At 46.0% G+C, this 20,639-nt stretch overlaps 2 non-coding genes across 2 annotated transcripts; one reads left to right on the top strand and one right to left on the bottom strand.

Moving 5' to 3' along the window:
• Positions 1 to 11,719: 11,719 nt before the first annotated feature.
• On the bottom strand, positions 11,720 to 11,794 carry Trnat-ugu (transfer RNA threonine (anticodon UGU)). Its single transcript has one exon. It is a non-coding gene; the product is annotated as a tRNA-Thr (tRNA).
• A 592-nt stretch (positions 11,795 to 12,386) lies between these two features.
• On the top strand, positions 12,387 to 12,461 carry Trnat-ugu (transfer RNA threonine (anticodon UGU)). Its single transcript has one exon. It is a non-coding gene; the product is annotated as a tRNA-Thr (tRNA).
• Positions 12,462 to 20,639: the final 8,178 nt, after the last annotated feature.

Here is a 20,639-nt window from a genome sequence, read left to right as displayed (position 1 = left end):
TGGCCAGGGCAGCAGTCGAAAATTTTCTGTTTCCAGAAAGGCCCGTACAGGACCTGCAACATGCGGTCGTGCATTATCCTGCTTAAATGTAGGGTTTCACACGGATGGAATGAAGGGTACAGCCACAGGTCGTAACACATATGAAATGTAACGTCCACTGTTCAAAGCGCCGTCAATACGAACAACAGGTGGCCGAGACGTGTAACCAATGGCACCCCATACCATCACACCGGGTGATACGCCAGTATGGCGATGACAAATACACGCTTCCAATGTGCGTTCACCGCGATGTCGCCAAACACGGATGCGACCATCATGATGCTGTAAACAGAACCTGGATTCATCCGAAAAAACGACATTTTGCCATTCGTTTGACTCAGGAATCGAGACGTGGCTGCACGATCCGTTACAGCCATGCGGATAAGATGCCTGTCATCTCGACTGCTAGTGATACGAGGCCGTTGTGATCCAGCACGGCGTTCCATATTACCCTCCTGAACCCACCGATTCCATATTCTGCTACCAGTCATTGGATCTCGACCAATGCGAGCAGCAATGTCGCGATACGATAAACCGCAGTCGCGATAGGCTACAATCCGACTTTTATCAAAGTCGGGAACGTGATGGTACGCATTTCTCCTCCTTACACGAGGCATCACAACAACGTTTCATCAGGAAACGCCGGTCAACTGCTGTTTGTGTATGAGAAATCGGTTGGAAACTTTCCTCATGTCAGCACGTTGTAGGTGTCGCCACCGCCGCCAGCCTTGTGTGAATGCTCTGAAAAGCTAATCATTTGCATATCACAGCATCTTTTTCTTGTCGGTTAAATTTCGCGTCTGTAAAAAAATGGTTCAAATGGCTCTGAGCACTATGGGACTCAACATCTTAGGTCATAAGTCCCCTAGAACTTAGAACTACTTAAACCTAACTAACCTGAGGACATCACACACACCCATGCCCGAAGCAGGATTCGAACCTGCGACCGTAGCAGTCCCGCGGTTCCGGACTGCAGCGCCAGAACCGCACGGCTACCGCGGCCGGCTCGCGTGTGTAGCACGTCATCTTCGTGGTGTAGCAATTTTAATGGCCAGTAGTGCAGTTTCCACAAATGTTTCCCTTTAAGGTCGATCTAAGGTCTGCCAGATTTAACACTGCTAAGTCTCCTTGGCCACAAAGCCTTCTACTGGGTTTCCCTATGACGTACGTTCTCGTCTGTCTCACTCGCACACTACACCGCTTAGGCCTCAATAGGAAGTAGACGGCTGTGAGTTTCCCCATCTCGTGGTGAATCTGCGCCCTTCGTGGCACGCGGTCCTCGACGACAGGGTTCGTTTCACAATTCCTGTAGGCTGACTCTTTCGGCCATCTACTTAAATGAGACCGCAATGCTCGTTAACTCACACGGTGTTCTCCAAAACACTTATGCCTGTACAGCGCTGTACTCTATCTACTCTACCGTATCTCGTATCTGCCTTAGATCGCCGCATATCCTGCTCCACTGGAGGGGGGGGTGGAGGGTGACGGGGTGGGGGGGGGGGAGATGCGGGGGGGCGGTAAGTCTCCAAGCTCCATTTTGTGTCGTAGCGGGCAGAGGTCGCGTTTCTTCTTACAAGGGAACCTCCCCATCGCACCCCCCTCAGATTTAGTTATAAGTTGGCACAGTGGATAGGCCTTGAAAAACTGAATACAGATCAATCGAGAAAACAGGAAGAAGTTGTGTGGAAGTATGAAAAAAATAAGCAAAATATAGAAACTGAGTAGTCCATGCACAACATAGGCAACATCAAGGAGCGAGTGAGCTCAGGAGCGCTGTGGTCCCGTGGTTAGCGTGAGCAGCTGCGGAACGAGAGGTCCTTGGTTCAAGTCTTCACTCGAGCGAAAATTTTTCTGTTTTTTTTTTTCACAAAGTTATGATCTGTTCGTTCGTTCTTTGACGTCTCTGTTCACTGTAATAAGTGTAGTGTCTGTGTTTTGCGACCGCACCGCAAAACCGTGCGATTATTATTGAAGTCGCGAGCTATATTTGCTGGATTCATACTGCCCACGGAATACACCTCACGTATTTAATGCACTCCCGTCCAAAGTAGCGAACAGTCAACTGCCAGCCAGGGAGCCTCGTTAGCAGGAATACTGTCTCTTCCGTGCGCTGTAGTCGACTGACGTCGTGTGTTTCGATGTTTGTTTAGGTGTAGCGCCCCATACTACGGCGCAGTTACCTCGCATCCCACGGACAGATAATAATTGCCTGAAAATAAAAAATTAAACTTTTCACACTAGGAAAGACTTGAACCAAGCACCTCTCGTTTCGTAGTTGCTCACGCTAACCACGGGACCATGGTGCGCCTGGGTTCACGTTCTCCTCGATGTTGCCTATCTTTCGCATGGACTACTCAGTTTGTATATTTTGCTTATTTTCTTCAGTTCCACACAATTTCTTCCTGTTTTCTCGATTGATCTGTGTTCAGTTTTTCAAGACCTATCCACTGTGCCAACTTATAACTAAATCTGAGGGGGGTGCGATGGGGAGGTTCCCTTGTTAGCAGTATATTCAGTTAAACCTCCATGCTGAGCAGTCAAGAATTCGTATAGTCTGGACGTCATGAACGTATCCAAATTTATAACCATGCATATAAGACCGAAATTTTAGTAAGATATAGCCATGTATTAGTCTTACATTAGATGTATTCGCAGTTGTGAATATGGACAACTACCAACTGTAGAACGGAATGACGACAATGCACAGTGCCACGCCAGGACTCGAACCCGAATACCCCAACTATCGCAAGCTGCCACCTCATCATTTGGCAATCCGTGCACGACTCACGGTCATACCCAAACTTCCGTATGTTTCCGACCATGCATCTACGACCTGTACTCGTACACGCATTATGTATATTACCAGAGAGGTCAGACACTTTACTCGAAAGCTGCTTGCCCAGTGTCGGCGGATAAATACGATATTCCGGTGCATGCGTGCGTATCAGAAGGAACTTTGCATCGTAATTTGAAATAACACAGGCACTGCACTCTGCTTCCTGAATTATTTGTTGTAAGTACTCCAATCTCTGTCTTCCCCTACAGGTTGTAAGGTAAACGGCTCTGAGCACTATGGGACTTAACATCTATGGTCATCAGTCCCCTAGAACTTAGAACTACTTAAACCTAACTAACCTAAGGACATCACACACACCCATGCCCGAGGCAGGATTCGAACCTGCGACCAGAGCGGTCGCGCGGTTCCAGACTGTAGGGCCTACAACCGCTCGGCGACCCCGACAGCCACATGACGTTTTGATTTTTGTCTGTTATCTATGTGCATGTCAGAGATAGATGTAGTTACGTTACTGTTAAACAATCTTTGGTGTTGTCGTGGCACGGTCTTTGCCTGTACGCCGTCTGATACATTCTTAGTTGAAGTGTGGTAGGCGATGGACGTAATGGTTCAAATGGTTCAAATGGCTCTGTGCACTACGGGACTTAACTTCTGTGGTCATCAGTCCCCTAGAACTTAGAACTACTTAAACCTAACTAACCTAAGAACATCACACACATCCATGCCCGAGGCAGGATTCGAACCTGCGACCGTAGCGGTCACGCGGTTCCAGACTGTAGCGCCTAGAACCGCTCGGCCACAATGGCCGGCGATGGACGTAATCAGTAGTGCTGTGCTGGCCTGTGATCGTATTTGTTAGATGAGGAAAGATTGAGTGCAAAGGTCAGCAGGGATGAAGGCAAAATGAAAATAAATTTTAAATTTTTTATTATTTATTTTTTGAAGAGAAGAAGCTTGAGGAAAGACTGCAGCACTGCGCATCTAATATGTAGAAATGATTATTAACTTTGTTCACCTGCTCAGAGCTGAGTGGAAGACCATCCCTCTTCCCTGTGTCATACATTAACATATTAACTCTTTAAGCTACTTGGTTTTTAGAGAAATTCTCTGTTAACGTTGTACCCTTTCCAAATCATTGTTCACATTTTTTAAGCATAATATTGTTCCGATCAGTGTCGTGTGTGAATATCTCGCAACGTTTTTCAATACGCACTTCATTCTAAAATCGTTGCTTGGAATACAACTTCATAGGAATGATAGCTCTACCCACCCCACTGTCTAGCATTATGTGTTACGACATTGCAACGTGTGGTGTGCAACAGATGAATATAGTTTGGAAATTACGTTTTGAAATAGAAATATTGCCTACGTGCTGTTGTGCTTTCGACAAATCTGCCTCAACGTTGCCAAGACGCGAGGTAAGTGGAAAGTTTGATTAGGACCAGATAATTGTGTTACTTCAGTTGCGCGTTTTATATAAAGAGAAGTTGTCTCGATACCAGTCACAGTTCATTTCAAATCAGGTTCTGTTTAGTCAAAGCTTAAGTTGGATAACAGTTTGTAGGTACACATCTTCCGTAATTCGTAGAGTATTATAGAATGGGAGATACATTTGGGCTAAATGTCGGACAGAAACAAATGTAGTGGGGATGTTACACGTTTAACACATCCTGCAATCGCTCCTCCCTTGTACTGAATTTTAATACCAGTCCTGAATCGTCGTTTTAGTTTCCAGTGCTTATTCGCTGAACAGATTGATCTGCATCCCTGTGTTACGCCCTTTCTAGTCCAAGGTTCTTTTATTTCTCTTTCTCCCTCTTGGTAGTTGTATGAGAGGCGATGAAAGAGTTTCCGTTTCAGGGTGTTACTGCATCGTATACGTAAGTTGGCATGACTCCGATGCCGACCGAAGTGGCCGAGCGGTTAAAGGCGCTACAGTCTGGAACCGCACGACCGCTACGGTCGCAGGTTCGAATCCTGCCTCGGGCATGGATGTGTGTGATGTCCTTAGGTTAGTTAGGTTTAAGTAGTTCTAAGTTATAGGGGACTGATGACCTTAGAAGTCAAGTCCCATAGTGCTCAGAGCCATTTTTGAAAGATGAGTAATATACAATATTGCCAGCCTGGTTAGCCGTGAGGTCTAACGCACGGCTTGCCAGATTGGGAAGGAGCACCTGGTACCCCGAAAGTGTGAGGTGATCCACAAGAGTTCCAAAAGAACTCCGTTGGAATTCGATTACTCGATAAATAGTACAATTCTCAAGGCTGTCAATTCAACTAAGTACCTGGGTGTTAAAATTACGAACAACTTCAGTTGAAAAGACCACGTAGATAATATTGTGGGGAAAGCGAGCCAAAGGTTTCGTTTCATTGGCAGGACACTTAGAAGATGTAACAAGTCCACTAAAGAGACAGCTTACACTACACTCGTTCGTCCTCTGTTAGAATATTGCTGCGCGGTGTGGGATCCTTACCAGGCGGGATTGACGGAGGACATCGAAAGGGTGCAAAAAAGGCCAGCTCGTTTTGTATTATCACGTAGTAGGGGAGAGAGTGCGGCAGATACGATACGCGAGTTGGGATGGAAGTCATTACAGCAAAGACGTTTTTCGTCGCGGCGAGATCTATTTACGAAATTTCAGTCACCAACTTTCTCTTCCGAATGCGAAAATATTTTGTTGAGCCCAACCTACATAGGTAGGAATGATCATCAAAATAAAATAAGAGAAATCAGAGCTCGAACAGAAAGGTTTAGGTGTTCGTTTTTCCCGCGCGCTGTCCGGGAGTGGAATGGTAGAGAGAAAGTGTTGTGAATTGGCAGGAGCGGGTTTGGAGGATGCCGAAAGGCACGCGTTTAAGCTCACGCAGGCTGGCGTCAGGTCTGGAACAGGTCAGAGAAATAAGACTAGCAAAACAGGAGGTAACTGGTAAAATACTTAACTTTAATCCATAATTGGTGTACATCGCTGTTGATGATACATACTTACAATCTCAATATAAACTGGTAATGGCGCCTTGCTAGGTCGTAGCAAATGACGTAGCTGAAGGCTATGCTAACTATCGTCTCGGCAAATGAGAGCGTATTTTGTCAGTGAACCCTTCCTAGCAAAGTCGGCTGTACAACTGGGGCGAGTGCTAGGAAGTGTCTCTAGACCTGCCGTGTGGCGGCCTTCACTTAAGGAACGAGGTGGATGCGGTAGGAAGGGCATGCGGCCACCCTCTCACAATTAACAAAGCCGACCCCGCGTTGCAGGGAATTCAATATCCCGAGATCCTCTGTGTCAAGAGTGTGCTGGGAATGCCAAAATTCAGGCGTTACCTCTCATTACAGACAACGCAATAGCCACGACAAAGGAAAGTAAGGAAGAAAGTGTCACTGATACAGTACGCGAGTTGGGGGAGGTAGTCACTGGAACAAAGGTGGTTTTCTTAGCGGCGCGATCTATTTACGAAATTTCAATCACCAACTTCCTCTTGCGAATGTGAGAATATTTTGCTGGCACCCAGCTACGTAGGGAGGAATGATTATCACAATAAAATAAGAGAAATCAGAACTCGAACGGAAAGATTTAGGTGTTCCTTCTTCCCTCACGCCATTCGAGAGTGGAATGGTAGAGAAGTAGTATGAAAATGGTTAGATGAACCCTTTCCCAGGTACTGAAGTGTGAATTGCAGAGTAACCATGTAGATGTAGATGTTATCAGCCAGTGCCGAAGATTTTTTTTTTTCACTGTGAGCAGCTTTGGCTGCGACTTGCTCAAAAGGAAAGGTGCCTGCTTCTGTCGCGAGAGGCGAACAAATCGGACGCTGTCTCCACGGAAACGTGCAGATAAGGCCGCGCAGCCTCGTCGCCTCCCACGTGAGGACCGGCAGATGGGACGTCCCTGATAGCGTCTCGAGTGGGGCGCTTATCTGCTCGGTGAAGTCCTGGGCCCCGGGCCTTATCACAGGCGGAGATTGGAGTGGCTGATAGGCGCGATACAGCATCGCGCGATTACGCCAGTGTTGTGGTGCACGGGGGCAAGTGGCGGGCTCCCGTTGCCTGCTTTGTCGGGACTGGGTCACCAGAGAAATACGCGGCACGCGTTCTTTGCCTGCCCGGCGTCCAGACCTGTCCGGGGCTGACGAACAGGTCTCGATCGGGCAGAGGAGTATCACCCCGCAAAGAAGGCGGCTCAAACTATAGATTGTCTACGGTTTAATCCTCACTCAGACATTAAATACACTATATTCTTGATCACCATAAATAACTGTTTGTCCAAAGGCAAATTAAAACATGTTTTAGGCAAATGTTCTTGTGCCGTCAGGGGGTCATCAATCAGCATGATTGCCCTCGATGTAGCTTTGTTTTTTGCAGAGATATGAACAGCGGTATGACTTTTTTAAATGGCACCCTGTATTTTTTGTTCGGTAATTCATTTCCTCTCCTACAGACCTATTCAAAAATGTATCACAGTGTACCGTTCACTGAAACGCAACGTTATTAATTACATAACACAACATTGACGTTGACGCTCTCAGCGCTTAGTGCAGGTACTCGGGGTAATGGAACACCCGCGTGCTGACGTCGGCAGAGGACACATGTAAACATAACTAGAATACATAACCGTTACTCCGTTCAAATATTCGAATGTGTCTGAATTCCTAAGGGACCAAACCGCTGATGTCGACTTATAGACTACTTAACCCAAATAATGCTAAGAACAAAACATGCACCCATGCCCGAGGGAGGATTCTGTGGTGTCACCGCCCGTTCGATCGTCGAAATCCCGAAAGGGCCGGACAGTCCTGCCCATACCGCTCCAAACGTTCTCAGATGGCGTTGCTAACCAAGGGGGCGGTTTAAGGTGTACGTGAAATTCGTTGAAATTTGACATTTTCTGTTTTCTACTCCACAATGTACTCTGGACTTTCCTGAACATTTTTCTATATAATACACTCCTGGAAATGGAAAAAAGAACACATTGACACCGGTGTGTCAGACCCACCATACTTGCTCCGGACACTGCGAGAGGGCTGTACAAGCAATGATCACACGCACGGCACAGCGGACACACCAGGAACCGCGGTGTTGGCCGTCGAATGGCGCTAGCTACGCAGCATTTGTGCACCGCCGCCGTCAGTATCAGCCAGTTTGCCGTGGCATACGGAGCTCCATCGCAGTCTTTAACACTGGTAGCATGCCGCGACAGCGTGGACGTGAACCGTATGTGCAGTTGACGGACTTTGAGCGAGGGCGTATAGTGGGCATGCGGGAGGACGGGTGGACGTACCGCCGAATTGCTCTACACGTGGGGCGTGAGGTCTCCACAGTACATCGATGTTGTCGCCAGTGGTCGGCGGAAGGTGCACGTGCCCGTCGACCTGGGACCGGACCGCAGCGACGCACGGATGCACGCCAAGACCGTAGGATCCTACGCAGTGCCGTAGGGGACCGCACCGCCACTTCCCAGCAAATTAGGGACACTGTTGCTCCTGGGGTATCGGCGAGGACCATTCGCAACCGTCTCCATGAAGCTGGGCTACGGTCCCGCACACCGTTAGGCCGTCTGCCGCTCACGCCCCAACATCGTGCAGCCCGCCTCCAGTGGTGTCGCGACAGGCGTGAATGGAGGGACGAATGGAGACGTGTCGTCTTCAGCGATGAGAGTCGCTTCTGCTTTGGTGCCAATGACGGTCGTATGCGTGTTTGGCGCCGTGCAGGTGAGCGCCACAATCAGGACTGCATACGACCGAGGCACACAGGGCCAACACCCGGCATCATACACTCGCCGTACACCACTGGTGATGGTCGAGGGGACACTGAATAGTGCACGGTACATCCAAACCGTCATCGAACCCATCGTTCTACCATTCCTAGACCGGCAAGGGAACTTGCTGTTCCAACAGGACAATGCACGTCCGCATGTATCCCGTGCCACCCAACATGCTCTAGAAGGTGTAAGTCAACTACCCTGGCCAGCAAGATCTCCGGATCTGTCCCCCATTGAGCATATTTGGGACTGGATGAAGCGTCGTTTCACGCGGTCTGCACGTCCAGCACGAACGCTGGTCCAACTGAGGCGCCAGGTGGAAATGGCATGGCAAGCCGTTCCACAGGACTAGATCCAGCATCTCTACGATCGTCTCCATGGGAGAATAGCAGCCTGCATTGCTGCGAAAGGTGGATATACACTGTACTAGTGCCGACATTGTGCATGCTCTGTTGCCTGTGTCTATGTGCCTGTGGTTCTGTCAGTGTGATCATGTGATGTATCTGACCCCAGGAATGTGTCAATAAAGTTTCCCCTTCCTGGGACAATGAATACACGGTGTTCTTATTTCAATTTCCAGGAGTGTATATCGTCAGGAGTGCCCCAGGGAAATGTGACAGGACCGATGTCGGTCTCTGCATACATAAATGATCTGGCAGTTACGGGGGCAGCAATGTGCGATTGTTAGCTGATGATGCTGTGGGGTACGGTAAGGCGTCGAAGTTTAGTGGACCGGCCGTTGTGACCGAGCGTTTCTAGGCATTTCAGTCCGCAACCACGCGACTGCTACGATCGCAGGTTCAAATCCTGCCTCGGGCATGGATGTGTGTGATGACGTTAGGTTTAAGTACTTTTGCCGGCCGCAGTGGCCGTGCGGTTAAAGGCGCTGCAGTCTGGAACCGCAAGACCGCTACGGTCGCAGGTTCGAATCCTGCCTCGGGCATGGATGTTTGTGATGTCCTTAGGTTAGTTAGCTTTAACTAGTTCTAAGTTCTAGGGGACTAATGACCTCAGCAGTTGAGTCCCATTGTGCTCAGAGCCATTTGAACCACTTTCAAGTTGAGCGATTGTAGGAGGATAAGAGATGACTTAGACAAAGTTTAGAGTCGGTATGATGAATGAATGACAGGTAGCTCAAAATGTAGACAAATGTAAGGTAGTGCACATGAGTAGGAAAAACAAGCCCATAATGTTACAATACAGCATTTGTACTGTAGTACTTGGCACACACAGGTCGATTAATGATCGAGGCGTAACCTTGCAAAGCGATATGAAACGGAACGAGCATGCACAGAAAAAATGTGTGTGAAATCTTATGGGACTTAACTGCTAAGGTCATCAGTCCCTAAGCTTACACAGTACTTAACCTAAATTAACCGAAGGACAAACACACACACACACACCCATGGCCGAGGGAGGACTCGAACCTCCGCCGGGACCAGCCGCACAGTCCATGACTGCAGCGTCTCAGACAACATGCACAGACGATAATAGGGAAGGCCAACGGTAGATTGTTTTATTGACAGATTTTTGGAAAAGGACACCGCTAATGCAACACTAGTGGACCTATTCTTGGGTACTGGGTGTTCGTGATCCGTACCAATTCAGAGTGGGGCTGCTATATTGGTAAGCGGTAGGTTCGAACAACACGTAAGTGTTACGAAGATGCTTCAGCAACTGAAATGGGAATCCCTGAGGGAAGGCGACGCTCTTTCCAAGGAACACTATCGCCAAAATTTAGGCAATCGGCATTTGGAGCTCACTGCAGAACGATTGTGCTGCCACCAACGTACGTTTCGCGCAAAGAACCGAGAAGACAACATAAGAGAAATTAGGGATCGTACAGAGGCATAGATACAGTCGTTTTTCTTTCGCTGTGTTCGCGAGTGGACGGTCTTCTGGGACCCTGAAAGAGTTATCGTGAAAGCCGCGCGGAGTGGCCGTGCGGTCTACGGCGTCATGTCACGGATTGCGCGGCCCCTCCCACTGGAGGTTGTAGTCCTCCCTCGGACAAGGATGTGTGTTGTTGTTAGCATAATGTACAGGGCTATTACAAATGATTGAAGCGATTTCATAAATTCACTGTAGCTCCATTCATTGACATATGGTCACGACACACTACAGATACGTAGAAAAACTCATAAAGTTTTGTTCGGCTGAAGCCGCACTTCAAGTTTCTGCCGTCAGAGCGCTCGAGAGCGCAGTGAGACAAAATGGCGACAGGAGTCGAGAAAGCGTATGTCGTGCTTCAAATGCACTCACATCAGTCAGTCATAACAGTGCAACGACACTTCAGGACGAAGTTCAACAAAGATCCACCAACTGCTAACGCCATTCGGCGATGGTATGCGCAGTTTAAAGCTTCTGGATGCCTCTGTAAGGGGAAATCAACGGGTCGGCCTGCAGTGAGCGAAGAAACGGTTGAACGCGTGCGGGCAAGTTTCACGCGTAGCCCGCGGAAAATTGGCTCATGCCACAACTGGAGACCGACAGCGCCGACTTCATCTTTCAACAGGATGGTGCCCCACCGCACTTCCATCATGATGTTCGGCATTTCTTAAACAGGAGATTCGAAAACCGATGTATTGGTCGTGGTGGAGATCATGATCAGCAATTCATGTCATGGCCTCCACGCTCTCCCGACTTAACCCCATGCGATTTCTTTCTGTGGGGTTATGTGAAAGATTCAGTGTTTAAACCTGCTCTACCAAGAAACGTGCCAGAACTGCGAGCTCGCATCAACGATGCTTTCGAACTCATTGATGGGGACATGCTGCGCCGAGTGTGGGAGGAACTTGATTATCGGCTTGATGTCTGCCGAATCACTAAAGGGGCACATATCGAACATTTGTGAATGCCTAAAAAAACTTTTTGAGTTTTTGTATGTGTGTGCAAAGCATTGTGAAAATATCTCAAATAATAAAGTTACTGTAGAGCTGTGAAATCGCTTCAATCATTTGTAATAACCCTGTAGTTTAAGTAATATATATATGACGGTAGTATCTGTTCCCGAGAGAACAGTTACCGTGGATGACCATGCAGCTATGCTAGAAACGAAATGATAATTACATGGACACCCTAGCTGCAAACAGGCGTTGATGTACTTCATTGGGGACACGTTGAAAATGTGTGCCCCGACCGGGACTCGAACCCGGGATCTCCTGCTTACATGGCAGACACTCTATCCACCTGAGCCACCGCGGGCACAGAGGATAGTGCGTCTGCAGGGACTTATCCCTTGCACGCTCCCCGTGAGATCCACATTCTCAACATGTCCACATCACTACATTCGTAGTGCGCCTAATAGATGTTTGCCCATCATACTCATTACTCATGGCAGATTAATCTACCCAAGTCCCGTACGAGTTCGGGCATAGCGTGTGCGTTCGCACAAGAAGCAGGGAATCCCGGGTTCGAGTCCCGGTCGGGGCACACATTTTCAACATGTCCCCAATGAAGTACATCAACGCCCGTTTGCAGCTAGGGTGTCCATTTAATTATCATTTCATTTCTAGCAAAGCTGCATGGTCATCCACGGTAACTGTTCTTTCGGGAACAGATACTACCGTCATATATAGTTAAAATATGGCTTCCCAGCCATTGACCTTCTTGAGCAAACGCACACGCTATGCCCGAACTCGTACCGGACTTGGTAGATTAATCTGCCACGAGTAATGAGCATGATGGGCAAACATCTATTAGGCGCACTACGAATGTAGTGGTGTGGACATGTTGGGAATGTGGATCTCACGGGGAGCGTGCAAGGGATAAGTCCCTGCAGACGCACTATCCTCTGTGCCCGCGGTGGCTCAGGTGGATAGAGTGTCTGCCATGTAAGCAGGAGATCCCGGGTTCGAGTCCCGGTCGGGGCACACATTTTCAACGTGTCCCCAATGAAGTACATCAACGCCTGTTTGCAGCTAGGGTGTCCATGTAATTATCATTTAGTTTAATAAGTCTAGGGACCGATGACCTCAGCAGATTGATCCTCAGGAATTCACACACGTTTGAACCATTGTGTAACGCTCAACTCTGAAGGTAAGTGAAGAAACGACTATAGCGTGTTCGTCGGCACACGACAATGTAAGGCCCGACACAAGTGTGCGGAATCGAGAGGAGCTCGCAGAACTTCTTGGGGCTCTCTCTCTCGTCCTTCTTACAGCCCGAATCTTGCACTTCCATCTGGCTCAATGTAGGATACAATCTGCGGAAAGCAGTAGGCTGACGATGGTGAGGCTATTGATGCAGCGAAATGTTGGTTCCGACTTCGACCAGCAGAGCTGTATCACGCGTGCATGGATGCACGCAGTAAGGTGGAGTAAGGCCGTCGCGTTGAACGGAGGGTTTTGTAGCCGAAGGAGTTGGGAATGATACGGCGACTTCGAATCCTGAATAAAAGCAACCTGCTTCGGGAAAAAATGTGTTGCATTACTTATCGAACGCCCCTCGTACATTTTTTAATTTAAATACTAGGATTAACGCCCGAGGCAATGTGGTGGTTACACCTTGTATAACAAATGTGTGAATTTTGCCCTCAGTAGTCCACCCACTACACACATACTTTGCACACTGCATCTATGACAGCAAAACTGAGACATATATGTCACACATGCTTAAATATCTCTTGGAAATTCCTTCCCCGAGTTGCAGGCAGTTCCCACAACACACCATATATTGTTTCACTAGTCATTTCTGAACAATAAACGAAATAAATGACAGCACAACACAACAGTAACTATGTAACGGCCGCTACACTGCTGTGGGCCTACAACGAATTATTATTATTATTATTATTATTATTATTATTATTATTATTATTAGTGGTAGTGGTCAGACAAGAAGCATTGTCAGCCTGAAGTCTTCCAATTCCTACCAGTTCAGAAGTAAGGAGTTCAGCAATCAAGTGATTTACGAAGGAAATAGATTTTAAATGGAGTTGACGCTGTGGGTGAAATGCGTGTCACTTGGGACAGGGGTGGTGTAGAGGAAGCATATTTTCTAACAACTGTCTGCCCTCAACGTTGGGTTACTTTTTTATGTTTCTGTGGAGGAGGTGTTGATATCACTGACGATGCATTACGAATTGCTTCATCTGCATCTGCTAATGTGAACACTTTCTGTCAACAGATCTATTAAATAATTATTTTCTGATCCACATTCTTCGAAAAAGGAGCTCTTGGAATGGAAAGAACAATAAGAAGGGACTAATAACAGTAACTGCATATATAATTTTCTTTTCAAGTACTTGGTAATTTTTTGTAGAATTAGTTTTTGTGGTGCACCGCTTTAATTACATAGACATTAAGATGTGAATATACATTTCCCTTGTCTGTATTATTGTCTTTAGTGTAATATTTTTTTCTGCTTGAGCTATGTCATGTTTAGATATAAGTAATTTCATTTGCTGCTGCTGTTTGCCAGGCATAGTGTTACTGAATTTGACTTTGTGTTACTCTGCTAAGCCAGTTTACTACTGATTTATTTTTCTTGTTTGCTGCTCATTGCCTTATGTTAGTTGTAATATTGTTGCTTACTTTGCCAATTTGAATTTTTTTTGTCATTGCTGTTCGTGTTAATTGTTTTGTGCTGCTGCATTGCCTCGTCCCTTAGTTTAGCATCTGAGCTCAGTAGATTTAAGTTAGCTTAAGAGGGGGTAGACTATAAGAGAATGAGTTGCGATTAATTGGAAGAAATGCATTGAGAAGTTATACAAAAAAAGTACAGAAAGCAGGTATAGGTAGGATTTTCTTGGAAATAAATGATGAGGTAAGATAATGAAAAATAAATAATGACGTAAGAAAAATGTGAATATATAAATACAGAAAGCATGCTTGGATAGGAATTTTTGGTGGAAACAAATGTTGAAATAAGACCAAAAATCTATGGAATGAAGTTTTAGGTTGGACTGCAGTACCAAATGTTACACTGAAAACAAACCCTGTCCTTTCCTTTTGTGTCATCCCTCTATATGTTTGTGTACCCGTGTGTATTTGTGTTTTTCCTGTCTTTATGTGTTTAGCTGATGAGAGTTATGTTGTAGAATTTTTCTAATACTATGTTATTTACTTTGTAAAGATGTTTAGACATTATTTATTCTGTTTTGTTTCAATGCTCATGTGTGAAGTTGATGTTTCGAAAGTTATTCTGATCTTTTATGTATGTACTCATGTCATAATTCCTGTAACACTGATGTATATGTTATTTCTATTCTTTTGTAAAGCCTGTATTACTACAAATGTTATCTGTATTGTTATGTTTTTAATGATGTATTTTGTACCTTTGTAATTGTATTCTCATGTTATAATATTGTAATTGACACCAGCTCATCAAATTAAGTAACTTGTAAGCATTCATTTCACTGCACACATTTCTGTTGGTCACAGTAATGCACAAAATGTGAGAAGTTGTGACTGTTAGTGTTTGCACGTGTGTTACTAATTCAGCAAGGGACTGGATAACAGCATTGCTGGTTCTAAGGACAATTCCAAAAACTTCGTGAGTGTACAAGTGGTGGTTTATGGACTTGCTGTCTTCTCTGCAAGACTCTTTGATGGTGACTGTGCACCTGCACAATCGCAACAGATGGCTGCTGGCCGTCTCTACAGGGACTACAGTGGCTCTGCACCTTTGATGACTCACCAATACCATACTCTCTACCAGGACTACAGTGGGTCTGCTCTGTGATGACCTACCTACCAATATTCTTCAAAAGTTCGAATGACTCTGCTGTGGGTTTGCTCTGTTGTGGCCCATTACCTGTCAGCATGTCAAGAGTCAGCACTGTCTTTCCGTTGGAAGGACAACACTACTTCTTCAAGACTCCATGGAAATCCACTACTTCCGTGTGCATTTTCTTTTACTGCTCAGACTTTGAGAAAAACACTGCAATTTTACAGTGATGAACAATCTGGACTGTCTTTATGGACTGTGAGAAAATTTTAGCTTTTGACCAACATTGTATAAATAAGTGTGTGCATTTGATATCTTTGTTATTGTAATTATGAAAAATTTTATCAAATCATTATTGGCCACCGCCCAAAACAATTTGTAAAATTTTTTGTGGGGGCATGGGGGCTATGTAAGTAGGCTATGTAAGTAGGCTGTTTAGGTTCTTATATTGGTAACGCCGCCGCCACGTAGCGCTCTCTGTATGAAAATCACTGGCTGTGCGGTGTGCCTAGTTTGCATTGTTGTCTGCCATTGTAATGTTGGGCAGCGGCAGCTGGATGTGAACAGCGCGTAGCGTTGCGCAGTTGGAGGTGAGCCGCCAGCAGTGGTGGATGTGGGGAGAGAGATGGCCGAGTTTTGGAATTTGTAACACTGGATGTCATGAACTAATATATATTATGACTGTTAAGGTAAATACATTGTTTGTTCTCTATTAAAATCTTTCAATTGCTAACTATGCCTATCAGTAGTTAGTGCCTTCCGTAGTTTGAATCTTTTATTTAGCTGGCAGTAGTGGCGCTCGCTGTATTGCAGTAGTTCGAGTAATGAAGATTTTTGTGAGGTAAGTGATCTGTGAAAGGTATAGGTTAATGTTAGTCAGGGCCATTCTTTTGTAAGGATTTTTGAAAGTCAGATTGCGTTGCGCTAAAAATATTCTGTGTCAGTTTAAGCACAGTCATGTATAATTTTTCTAAGGGGACGTTTCACATCTTTACATAAAAAAGTCACTTATCTCATTCACTCTTTAATTCACTGTTTAATAAAACAGTTACAGATACTAAGTATCATTTATATTTCATCATATTAAAAATAAAAGTGTTCAGGGAACATTATTTTCCATTCTAAAGTTTAGTGACAGAATGGCGATGTACTTCCAACATAATGGATGACCGGCACATTGCTCACGTGTGGTCGAAGCGGTATTGAACAGCATATTTCATGACAGGTGGATTGGTCGTCGAAGCACCATACCATGGCCCGCACGTTCACCGGATCTGACGTCCCCGGATTCCTTTCTGTGGGTAAAGCTGAAGGGTATTTGCTACCGTGATCCACCGACAACGCCTGACAACATGTGTCAACGCATTGTCAGTGCATGTGCGAACATTACCGAGGCGAACTACTCGCTGTTGAGAGGAATGTCATTACACATATTGCCAAATGCATTGAGGTTGACGGACATCATTTTGAGCATTTATTGCATTAATGTGGTATTCATAGGTAATCACGCCGTAACAGCATGCGTTCTCAGAAGTGATAAGTTCACAGAGGTAGATGTATCACATTGGAACAACCGAAATAAAATGTTCAAACGTACCTACGTTCTGTATTTTAACTTAAAAAACCTACCTGTTACCGACTGTTAGTCTAAAATTGTGAGCGATATGTTTGTGAGTATTACAGCGCCAACTATCACAAAGCGAGAAAAGTGGTCCAACTAAAACATTCATATTTCTTTACGTACTACTCGAGTATGTAATGAAAATGGAGGTTCCTATTTTTAACAAACGCAGTTGATGTCCGTTTGACCTTTGGCAGCTCCATCTAGCGGGTGAACCATAGCGCCATCTGGTTTCCCCCTTCAAGCTAGACAAATTTCGTTCTTTGTAAGTTTAGGTTTTTCGTTTGACGCTTATTTCGTGAGATATTTGGCCCGGTCACGATCAATGGACCACCCTGTATGTGTATACAGAGAATAATAGCGTTCCTGTCACGCACCCCCTTGGGCTCTCCTGACGACTATTTCTGGCAGTCACAGAGTGGCTTTCCGGTTAGGTTCTGCTGATACACGAAGAAGCTGTGAAGAAGACATGGGAGACAGAGAGGCTACGTGAGCTGCTCGGAGAATCACGCACCTATGTGCGACAACTGGGCAAGTGCTTCCAGAAGTGGAAGATAAGATAGTGGAGAGTGGTGGAGATAGCATAGAGCGAAGAGCCTCGCCCTGATTGATCTGACCTTGAGGGCTTCTCTGGCGAGGGTCGAAAGGTCCGTCCTCTGACGGCATTAATGGAAACCCTCTCAAGTCAGAACAAGCGTAACGAGACCTCTCATCGCCTTTCGTGATAGCGAGCTATGACCTATCGTGTGATTACCCGCTGGCCTAATCTCCAGGACTAACTATTTTCGGAATGAGGTCGTTCCCCCTGTAACGAAGTACCGCCCAACAAATGCGTGGAACAAGTAGACTTACTCTGAGATGAGAAGAGTTCAAAAATGGTTCAAATGGCTCTGAGCACTATGGGACTCAACTACTGTGGTCATAAGTCCCCTAGAACTTAGAACTACTTAAACCTAACTAACCTAAGGACATCACACACATCCATGCCCGAGGCAGGATTCGAACCTGCGACCGTAGCGGTCGTGCGGTTCCAGACTGTAGCGCCTTTAACCGCTCGGCCACTCCGGCCGGCGATGAGAAGAGTCATGAGATACCTCGTAATACCGTGTCGGACCTGCATTTGAGGAGCGCAGTGCAGCGATTCTATGTGAAATGAACTCAACAAGTCGTTGCAAGTCCCCTGCAGAAATATAGAGCCGCACTGCCTTCACAGCCGCCCAGACTGCGAAAGCGTTGCCAGTGCAGGCTTTTGTGCACGTACTGAACCTCGATTTTGTCCCAAAAATGTTCCATGGGATTCATGTCGGGCGCTATGGGTGGCCAAATCATTGGCTCGAATTGTCCAGAATGTTCTTCAAACCAGTCGCGAACAACTGTGGCCCACTGCCGAAGCGCATTGTCATTCGCAAAAGTTTCATCAATATTTGAGAACAGCAAGTCCATGAACTACAACAAATGGTCAATGATGTCTCAAGATTTTAAACATGGCTGCAACAGCAACTGTTGAAATTCTTCACGATAAAGGATGACAGCCAAAAACAGTTGCAGGATAAAAATTTATTAAAATCTTGACCAAGGTTTCGGTACATATAAATATACCTTCATCAGAAGTAAAAAATCCTGGACAGGAAGACACTTTCATTAGAAAATCCTTAGCATCGGAAGTGAGAAACACAAAATCTTAGGTAGCAGTGAAATTACCAGAGTAATACAGGCACAAAATCTTTAGTTACTTACTAAAATTACATCATGCAATGGAGATTAATAAAACAATTGTGCCAAAGGCGTCGTCAATAATTAAGACATCTTCTCCATTAGTACAACATGACTGTAGGCACAGGGTCAAAGCGAACAGTTTAGCACCATTACTTCGCCTATGGAATATCGAGACAAGAGTGTGAAAGAAACAAAAATTTTTTAGACAGTTTCAAACCCCTCTTTGCTTTAATATAATATAGTCTTGCTGACTAGAAGTTAGTTTTCTTGCTTGTTGATGCTGGTGAAATGCGCTTTTCCTGTATTGTTGGGATTTTACGTATCTATTTTTGATGTTTGCTGTCTGTGATTTTCGATGTGTATGTGTGGTTAATTGACTAGTATGTTTTTATTCACAACGACAGATGGTTTCGTTTTAGTATAACATTTTGGTTGTTTCGCTAGTATGTATTTCACCGCCTACTTTACGCGAGATTCTCTCTCGTTAGATGTTCCATAGCGCAAGCTTTATCTGTTTGACACTAGGACATGGGTAAATTGTTTCTATATTTTATATTTTACATAAATGTTTTTAAATGGTCTGATATGTTTTATTTATTAAGACAGAAAGTTTGAATTAGCACAACTTTCAATAATGCGCTTATGTAGGTATTCATGGATTTTAATATGCGCGAGTGTCTGGCACATACCACAAGTGCCCTCTCTCGGCGAAACCACGTATTACTCTGGTAATTTCACTGCTACTTAAGCTTCTGTGTTTCTCACTTCCGATGCTAAGGCTTTCCTAATGAAAGTGTCTTCCTGTCCAGGATTTTTTACTTCTGATGAAGGTATATTTATATGTACCGAAACCTTGGTCAAGATTTTAATAAATTTTTATCCTGCAACTGTTTTTGGCTGTCATCCTTTATCGTGGTCAATGATGGGATGATTTGTACCGGAGGACACAGTCTGTCTGTCTTTCTTTCTTCCTTTCGCTTACGCCATAGTCCCGCAGCGATCATGGGGTCGGCGTGGTTAGAACGGATTTGGCAAGGTTAGTTGTAGGGGTGGCCGGATGCCCTTCCTGCCGCCACCCCGTACCCCCACAGGACGGAATTAGTGTGCCCCTGCTGTCTGCATCTAGTGTAAATCGTGAAATAGTGCGAACGTGTTTCAAATGTCTGTGACGCGTGTAACTGAGGCGGGACGTGGGGACCAGCCCGGTATTCACGTAGCGGGATGTGGAAAACCGCCTAAAAACCACATAGTGCGAACGTGTTTCAAATGTCTGCGACGCGTGTAACTGAGGCGGGACATGGGGACCAGCCCGGTATTCACGTAGCGGGATGTGGAAAACCGCCTAAAAACCACATAGTGCGAACGTGTTTCAAATGTCTGCGACGCGTGTAACTGAGGCGGGACGTGGGGACCAGCCCGGTATTCACCTAGCGGGATGTGGAAAACCGCCTAAAAACCACATAAAGGCTGGCCGGCACACCGGCCCTCGTCGCTAATCCGCCGGGCGGATTCGATCCGGGGCCGGCGCGCCTACCCGAGTCCAGGAACCCAGCGTATTACCGCTCTCGGCTACCCTGGCGGGTCAGAGGATACACTCTATTCCATGTAAACACAGCTCACACCATTATGAAGTCACCATCAGGTTCCACAGTGGCTTGTTGACAACATGGGTTCATGACATCGTCGGGTCCGCGCCACACAGTCTGACCCCATTATCGGCTCTTGGCAATTGAAGTCAGTGTTCATCAGACCAGGCCACGGTTTTCCAGTCGTCTAGGGTCCAACCGATACGGTCACGAGCCATGGAGAGGCGCTGCAAGCGATGTCGTGCTGTTACCAAAGGCTCTCGCGTCGGTCGTCTGCTGCCACAGCCCGGTTAACCGCAGATTTCGTCCCACTGTCCTAACTGGTGCATTCGTCGTAGTTCCCACGTAGATTTCTTCGATTATTTCACGCACTGTTGCTTGTCTGCTAGCACTGACAACTCTACGCAAACATTGTTACTCTCTACATCTACATTTATACTCCGCAAGCCACGCAACTG

Source organism: Schistocerca cancellata, chromosome 12, assembly GCF_023864275.1.
Source record: "Schistocerca cancellata isolate TAMUIC-IGC-003103 chromosome 12, iqSchCanc2.1, whole genome shotgun sequence".
Lineage (NCBI taxonomy): Eukaryota > Metazoa > Arthropoda > Insecta > Orthoptera > Acrididae > Schistocerca > Schistocerca cancellata.
This window is presented reverse-complemented; position numbering and strand designations above follow the sequence as displayed.